Source organism: Triticum aestivum, chromosome 5B (assembly GCF_018294505.1).
Source record: "Triticum aestivum cultivar Chinese Spring chromosome 5B, IWGSC CS RefSeq v2.1, whole genome shotgun sequence".
Lineage (NCBI taxonomy): Eukaryota > Viridiplantae > Streptophyta > Magnoliopsida > Poales > Poaceae > Triticum > Triticum aestivum.
Window position 1 is genome coordinate 395,392,729 of NC_057807.1, and position 6,497 is coordinate 395,399,225.

The window sequence follows — 6,497 nt, forward strand, 5'->3', positions numbered from 1 at the left end:
TATTTTGAGATACTTCAGTAAGGGTGTTTTGAACATGTGGTTATTATCTATCCATTCATGCCCTTTGTTGTAATTATGGAGTAGTCTAGCATGTCATTTGAGTGCTCTACTTTTGCTTCAAAATGTTTCCTGGCAGATTGTTTACATGTTATTCAATTTGGCCAAGGTTGTTGTAGTTGATCCTTGCATGCTATGGACTTGTTCTTAACTTGGTTTGTTTCACAAACATGTGTTCTTACTGTTGGTTGCCTTGCCATGCCATGTATTTCTCTGTAGTGAGTTGCACAAGCTCATCTACATGCCTTCATAATTCTGTTTCTGCCATGTTGGAATCTGTATAATAACTTGCCATGTTTACATGGGTGCCATTATATTTTCTGATCCTTTTTGGCTTATGGTCACTAAAGGACATTTGATCTATGCATTTAGTAGATTCATGCCATGCCTTTCTTTGCCATTATAAGTTCCTGTAACATGTTGTTTAATAGCTCTGAACATTGCATCGTGATGTTATTTTCTGCAAAGTCTGAAATTGTTGTTACTTGCATCTTACCATGTGTGTTTGAGCATGTTCTAGTGATTTCTGGAGATAGCTCAGTGTTCATGTTTTGTAATGCTTTACCTGTAAATCATGCCCATGCCTTTTGTTTTCTTGTTCAGGTCCTGTAGCATGTTGTTTTGATGCTTGCAATATGCCTAGTTGCTGTTTTGGACAGATTGTTGCTACGACTTGTTTCATGTGTGTGTGTTGAACCGTTGCTCCGTTTTGAATGTGCTCTATATGAAACTTGTGTGATTTTGCATGTAGTTTCATATTATCATGTTGCATCCATGTTTTGAGGTGTTTGCTTGATGTTTTTATGCATTTTGCATCATTGCCATGTATAACTTGTTTTGCTCATATCTTCTAGGCCGTAGCTCCAAATCTAATGAACTTTATATGTAACTTGACTAGAATCTCGTGTAGATCATCTTTGTGCATCTTAACTTGCTGTTTAACAACTTGAACATAAGGTTAATTCAGATCTGGACCAATTTCTAAATTTGCATATGAGGACTTACCGGAATTGTTATATGTTGTTCCCGGTCTCATTTAAACTTGCCTTGATGTGTTGCTCTTGTTTGCATCATCTCTTGCCATGAGTAGCTTCATGTAGTCTTGTCATGCATCATGCTTGTTGTGCATCATGCCTTGTTCATGTGTGGTGTGTTTACTATGTTGTGTGCTTCTTTTCGATAGTTCCTGTTTCGTTGCGATCGTGAGGATTCGTTCGTCTACGCTTGGTTCGGCTTCATCGGTTCGTCTTCTTCATGGACTCGTTCTTCTTCCTAGCGGGATTTTAGGCAAGATGACCGCTACCCTGGATCTCACTACTATCATTGCTATGCTAGTTGTTTCGTTCTATCGCTATGCTGCGCTACCTATCACCTGTTTACCAAGCCATCCCATATTGCCATGAACCTCTAACCTTTGACACCTTTCCTATGCAAACCATTGTTTGGCTATGTTATCGCTTTTGCTCAGCCCCTCTTATAGCGTTGCTAGTTGCAGGTGAAGTTGAAGATTTCTCCATGGTGGACAGGATTTTGGTTGGGATATCACAATATCTCTTATATTATTAATGCATCTATATATTTGGTAAAGGGTGGAAGGCTCGGCCTTATGCCTGGTGTTTTGTTCCACTCTTGCCGCCCTAGTTTCCATCATACCGGTGTTATGTTCTCGGATTTTTGCGTTCCTTACGCGGTCGGGTGATTTATGGGACCCCCTTGACAGTTCTCTTTGAATAAAACTCCTCCAGCAAGGCCCAACCTTGGTTTTACCATTTGCCTCACCACCACCTATCCCTTTCCCTTGGGTCGGCCAACCCGAGGGTCATCTTTATTTTAGCCCCCCCCGGGCCAGTGCTTGTCTAAGTGTTGGTCCGAACCGAGCCGCCTGCGGGGCCCCCTCGGGGCAACTCGAGGTCTGGTTTTACTCGTAGCCTATCTCATCCGGTGTTGCCCTGAGAACGAGATATGTGCAGCTCCTATCAGGATTGTCGGCGCATCGGGCGGTCTTGCTGGTCTTGTTTTACCATTGTCGAAATGTCTTGTAAACCGGGATTCCGAGTCTGATCGGGTCTTCCTGGGAGAAGGTATATCCTTCGTTGATCGTGAGAGCTTATCATGGGCTAAGTTGGGACACCCCTGCAGGGTATAATCTTTCGAAAGCCGTGCCTGCGGTTATAGGCAGATGGGAATTTGTTAATGTCCGGTTGTAGATAACTTGACACTAGATCCGAATTAAAACACATCAACCGCGTGTGTAGCCGTGATGGTCTCTTTTCGGTGGAGTCCGGGAAGTGAACACGGTTTCTGGGTTATGTTTGACGTAAGTAGGAGTTCAGGATCACTTCTTGATCATTACTAGTTGACGACCGTTCCTTTGCTTCTCTTCTCGCTCTTATTTGCGTAAGTTAGCCACCATATCTGCTTAGTCGCTGCTGCAACCTCACCACTTTACTCCTTCCTTTCCCTTTAAGCTTTGCTAGTCTTGATACCCATGGTAATGGGATTGCTGAGTCCTCGTGGCTCACAGATTACTACAATAACAGTTGCAGGTACAGGTTATTTGATGATCATGAAGCGAGAGCGATGTTACTTGTTTGGAGTTCTTCTTCTGCTTCTTCTTCGATCAGGGGATAGGTTCCAGGTCGGCAGCCTGGGCTAGCAGGGTGGATGTCGTTTGAGTTTCGTTTGTGTTTCATCCGTAGTTGGATGATGCTCTTATGTATTGTGATGTTGTATTCGTGTGGCATTGTATGCCTTTTGTATGTATCCCCATCTATTATGTAATGTTGATGTAATGATATCCACCTTGCAAAAGTGTTTCAATATGCGGGTCTATCCTTGGTGGGACCTTCGAGTTCCTTTTGGATAGGGTCACATATTGGGCGTGACAACTAAGACCCCGTTTTTCGGAACAATGGAACGGGCAAGTGACTTGTTGGAAATCATACATACTGATGTGTGTGGTCCGACGAGCGTTGACGAGCGTGATGGATATCGTTACTTTCTCACCTTCATCGATGACTTGAGTAGATACAGGTATATTTACTTGATGAAGCATAATTCTGAAACATTTGAAAAGTTCAATTAATTTCAGAGTAAAGTTGAGAATAATCGTAACAAGAAGATTAAATTCCTACGACCTGATTGTGGGGTATAATATCTGAGTTATGAGTTTGGCAATCACTTAAGACAATGTGGAATTGTTTCACAGTTGACGCCACCTGGAACACTACAACGTAATGGTGTGTCTGAACGTCGTAATCGTACCTTATTGGATATCACTACAAAGAAAAGACACATCCCTGACATTTTGGGCCGAACGATTTTTTTTGTCATGCTTATGACACTTCTATGACAATAATTGTGACAAAACCCGGTATCATCATAGATGTGGTGGGCTTCTACTTCTATGACAAAAAATCATGACAAAAAATGGGCTTTTCGTCCTGGGCGGGCCGGAGACGTAGCTGCATGACATTCTTTGGGCCGTCCATGATGGAAAAAACCGTGGTAGAAGCGAGGGCAAGGAAAATATCGGAGAGTTCCCGATTATGATGGATGGTCGGGGGCCGAGTGATGTGTGTTTCTCTCGTACACGTACACGCGTGGGTGCGAGGAGTTGGGCTCTAACTAAACCTGAGCGATTGCACTGCAGGCTATGCGTTACTGTACCCGAGCGATCGACCAATCCCTGTTAACTGAACCTGATCGAGCAATTCCTTCACTACTGCTGCTAACTGAAGCCGATCGATGCTGCCTCTTGATGAACAGTGAGTGTTGTTGGGGGGTTTGGATGAACAATTCCTGGTGGGCGGGTTGGATGAACAGGACCCGTGGTGTTGCCGCTGGATTAATAGGACCCCGATCGATCGAGCCGGTTGGGCGCGGATGAACAAGACCCCGTGGAGGGCTGGATGAACAGGACCCAGTGGAGGGAAGGTTGAACAGTAGCCGATGGAGGGCTGGTTGAACGGTAGCTGGTGGAGGGCTGGATGAACAGTAACCCCTGAGGGGTGGTTTAACAGGACCCCGTGGAGAGGGCTGGTTGAACAGTAGCCGGTGGAGGAGCGGTGGAGGTTGGATGAACAGGAGCCCGTGGATGAACAGTCGTAGGTGGAGGCTGGAGGAGGTTGACGGTGGAGATGAACAGTATCCCGTGGAGTCCCGTTTTGCGGTACGCCACACCCCTCCCGATCAACAGGACCCCATTTCGACCGTAGGAGGTCCAACAGAAGTCCATTTCCTCCGTTTTGTGGTACGCCAAACCCCTCCCGATGAACAGGATCCCGTTTCGACCGTGGCCGATCGAACACAAGGCCGTTTCCTCCATTCTGCGGTATGCCAGGCCTCTTTTCGATCGGCTGTTCCATCCAAGTTGGTTGGCTCCCGATGAACACGACGTATTCCGACCCAGTCGGTTGCCTCCCGATGAACAGGACGCTGTTTCTTCGTTTCGACCCAGCCGGTTCGCTGACCGATGAACTGGACACCATTGCTGCTGTCCATTGCCTCTCCATGTACACAATCCCTGGCCCTCCATATATATATGCGCGAGTACGCGCTTGAGACCCCGCCCATATGTACGTACGTGGCCATATTTTTTGCCCTGTGGCTGTACGTATGTGTACATGACTTAGACATGACTGCGTGAACTGTTATGTCGGGTGCTCTACAATGACACGTGTCGCTACTTACTCGGCCCCGGTTCATACTTGCAAAGAGACCGATCGACCAGTATGTACGTACACGTTCGCGACAAGACAGACAATGCTACGTACGCTTTGACCGGGTGGGTCCTAGCGGTCAGGGAGGATAAGGACGCACTTCCTTGCATGCGAAGATATAGCTTCTCGGCCCCAGCTGTCAATGGGAGGAATCATTTTTATTTCGCGAGTAATAAGGAGGCGCTTCCTTGTGTTCAAAGATGTAGCTGGTGGGTCTAGCTGATAGCCTCACCGCCTAAAGTCCTCTTCCGATGGCTGTCCTTCGTTGACCATGTTGACCACGCCGTGCCGAGAGCACCAAGGCGGTGGACGACAGCGAGGCCTAGGAAGGGAACGATGCGGAGTTGGGGAAGACGCGACAGTGGATGCCCATGCGGAAGGGAGTACATGGGTTGACTGCTTTGGCTGCGGTGTGAGGCTGCCGTCGCCGAAGAATAACAGGAGGTGTGGGTGAGTATAGAGGGATGGCATGGCCAGTGGTGGCAGCATAGCCGAACACAGGAGGCAGGAGCAAGCGGCACGGCCGGCACAGGTTTGGGTGGCTAGAGCAAGAAGACCAGAGGTTGAAGAAGCACGATGGCCGTTGGATGGACATCATACGGTCACTGCAGCTAGAATCATTTATATTGACTAAGTTGACAAAGCCCTTGGTACGCGTCAACTTAGTAGGCCCACAAGCTAGCCTCCGAGACGGCGCACCCCAGATGTCAGGGGGAGGACTCATTTTTTGGGCAGCTGAAGCAAGAATATCCGACATTGAAGAAGAAGCACGACATCCCTTGGATGGACATCCAACGACCACTGCTGCTAGAACCGTGTATTGACTATAAGTTGACGAAGCCTTGCATACGCGTCAACTTAGTTTTTTTAGGGGACGCGTCAACTTAGAAGGCCCACAAGTGTGTGGCAGAGAACATATAGCCCATTTGCGATATGTAAGAATGTACAACCCATTCTAATGTAATTTACTACAACCCATTTACAGTTTGTTAAAAGTACAACCCATTTTCTAGCTAGGACAATGATTAATAATTTCAACCAACTGCTCAAAACAGAATTCAATAAAATTTCCCACATTTTGACGGGATCCAAAATATTTTTATCCCGGAATTTCTAGTCAGACTAAATATAATTTCAAAATAAAGTTGTATTACGTAAAAATAAAACGAAATATTGCGCGTGCAACAAGTAATGAAATTAAAATTTTCAGATTCCAATAATAATATATTTTTAAACTAATTACACGTTTTGTGCATTTTTTTATAGTTACTGCCCAGTTATTATAATTACATCCCATTTATTATTTCTTAAAGCCCATTTTCTTGTTAAGCCTAATGCATCCCCCCTAGGAAAGATTTGCAGCCCAGCGGGGCGGAGAATAACAACTTGACCCGAATATTGTGTACAACTGTCGGCCTAGTTGCATTGCTGATGTTGAAAAAAGGTCTGTGTAGTACAGTACAACCTTACATGGCTACTCAGCCCACATTCAGCAATGCTAGAAAGGCCCAAACAAGGCTTCAGTACAACTTTTGAAGTCACTGAGCTCAATTAATAACTTAAGAAAAAAGTTAGAGTACAATGGAACCTAATTAAAAGCTGTCACGAGCAAAGAAATAATTCAGCAGGTACAAATTGCGCGTGTGCGCGCGCGCGCATGTGTGTGTGTGAGAGAGAGACCCATCGGTTGATGCTCGTAAATACATCTTTCAGCCATAT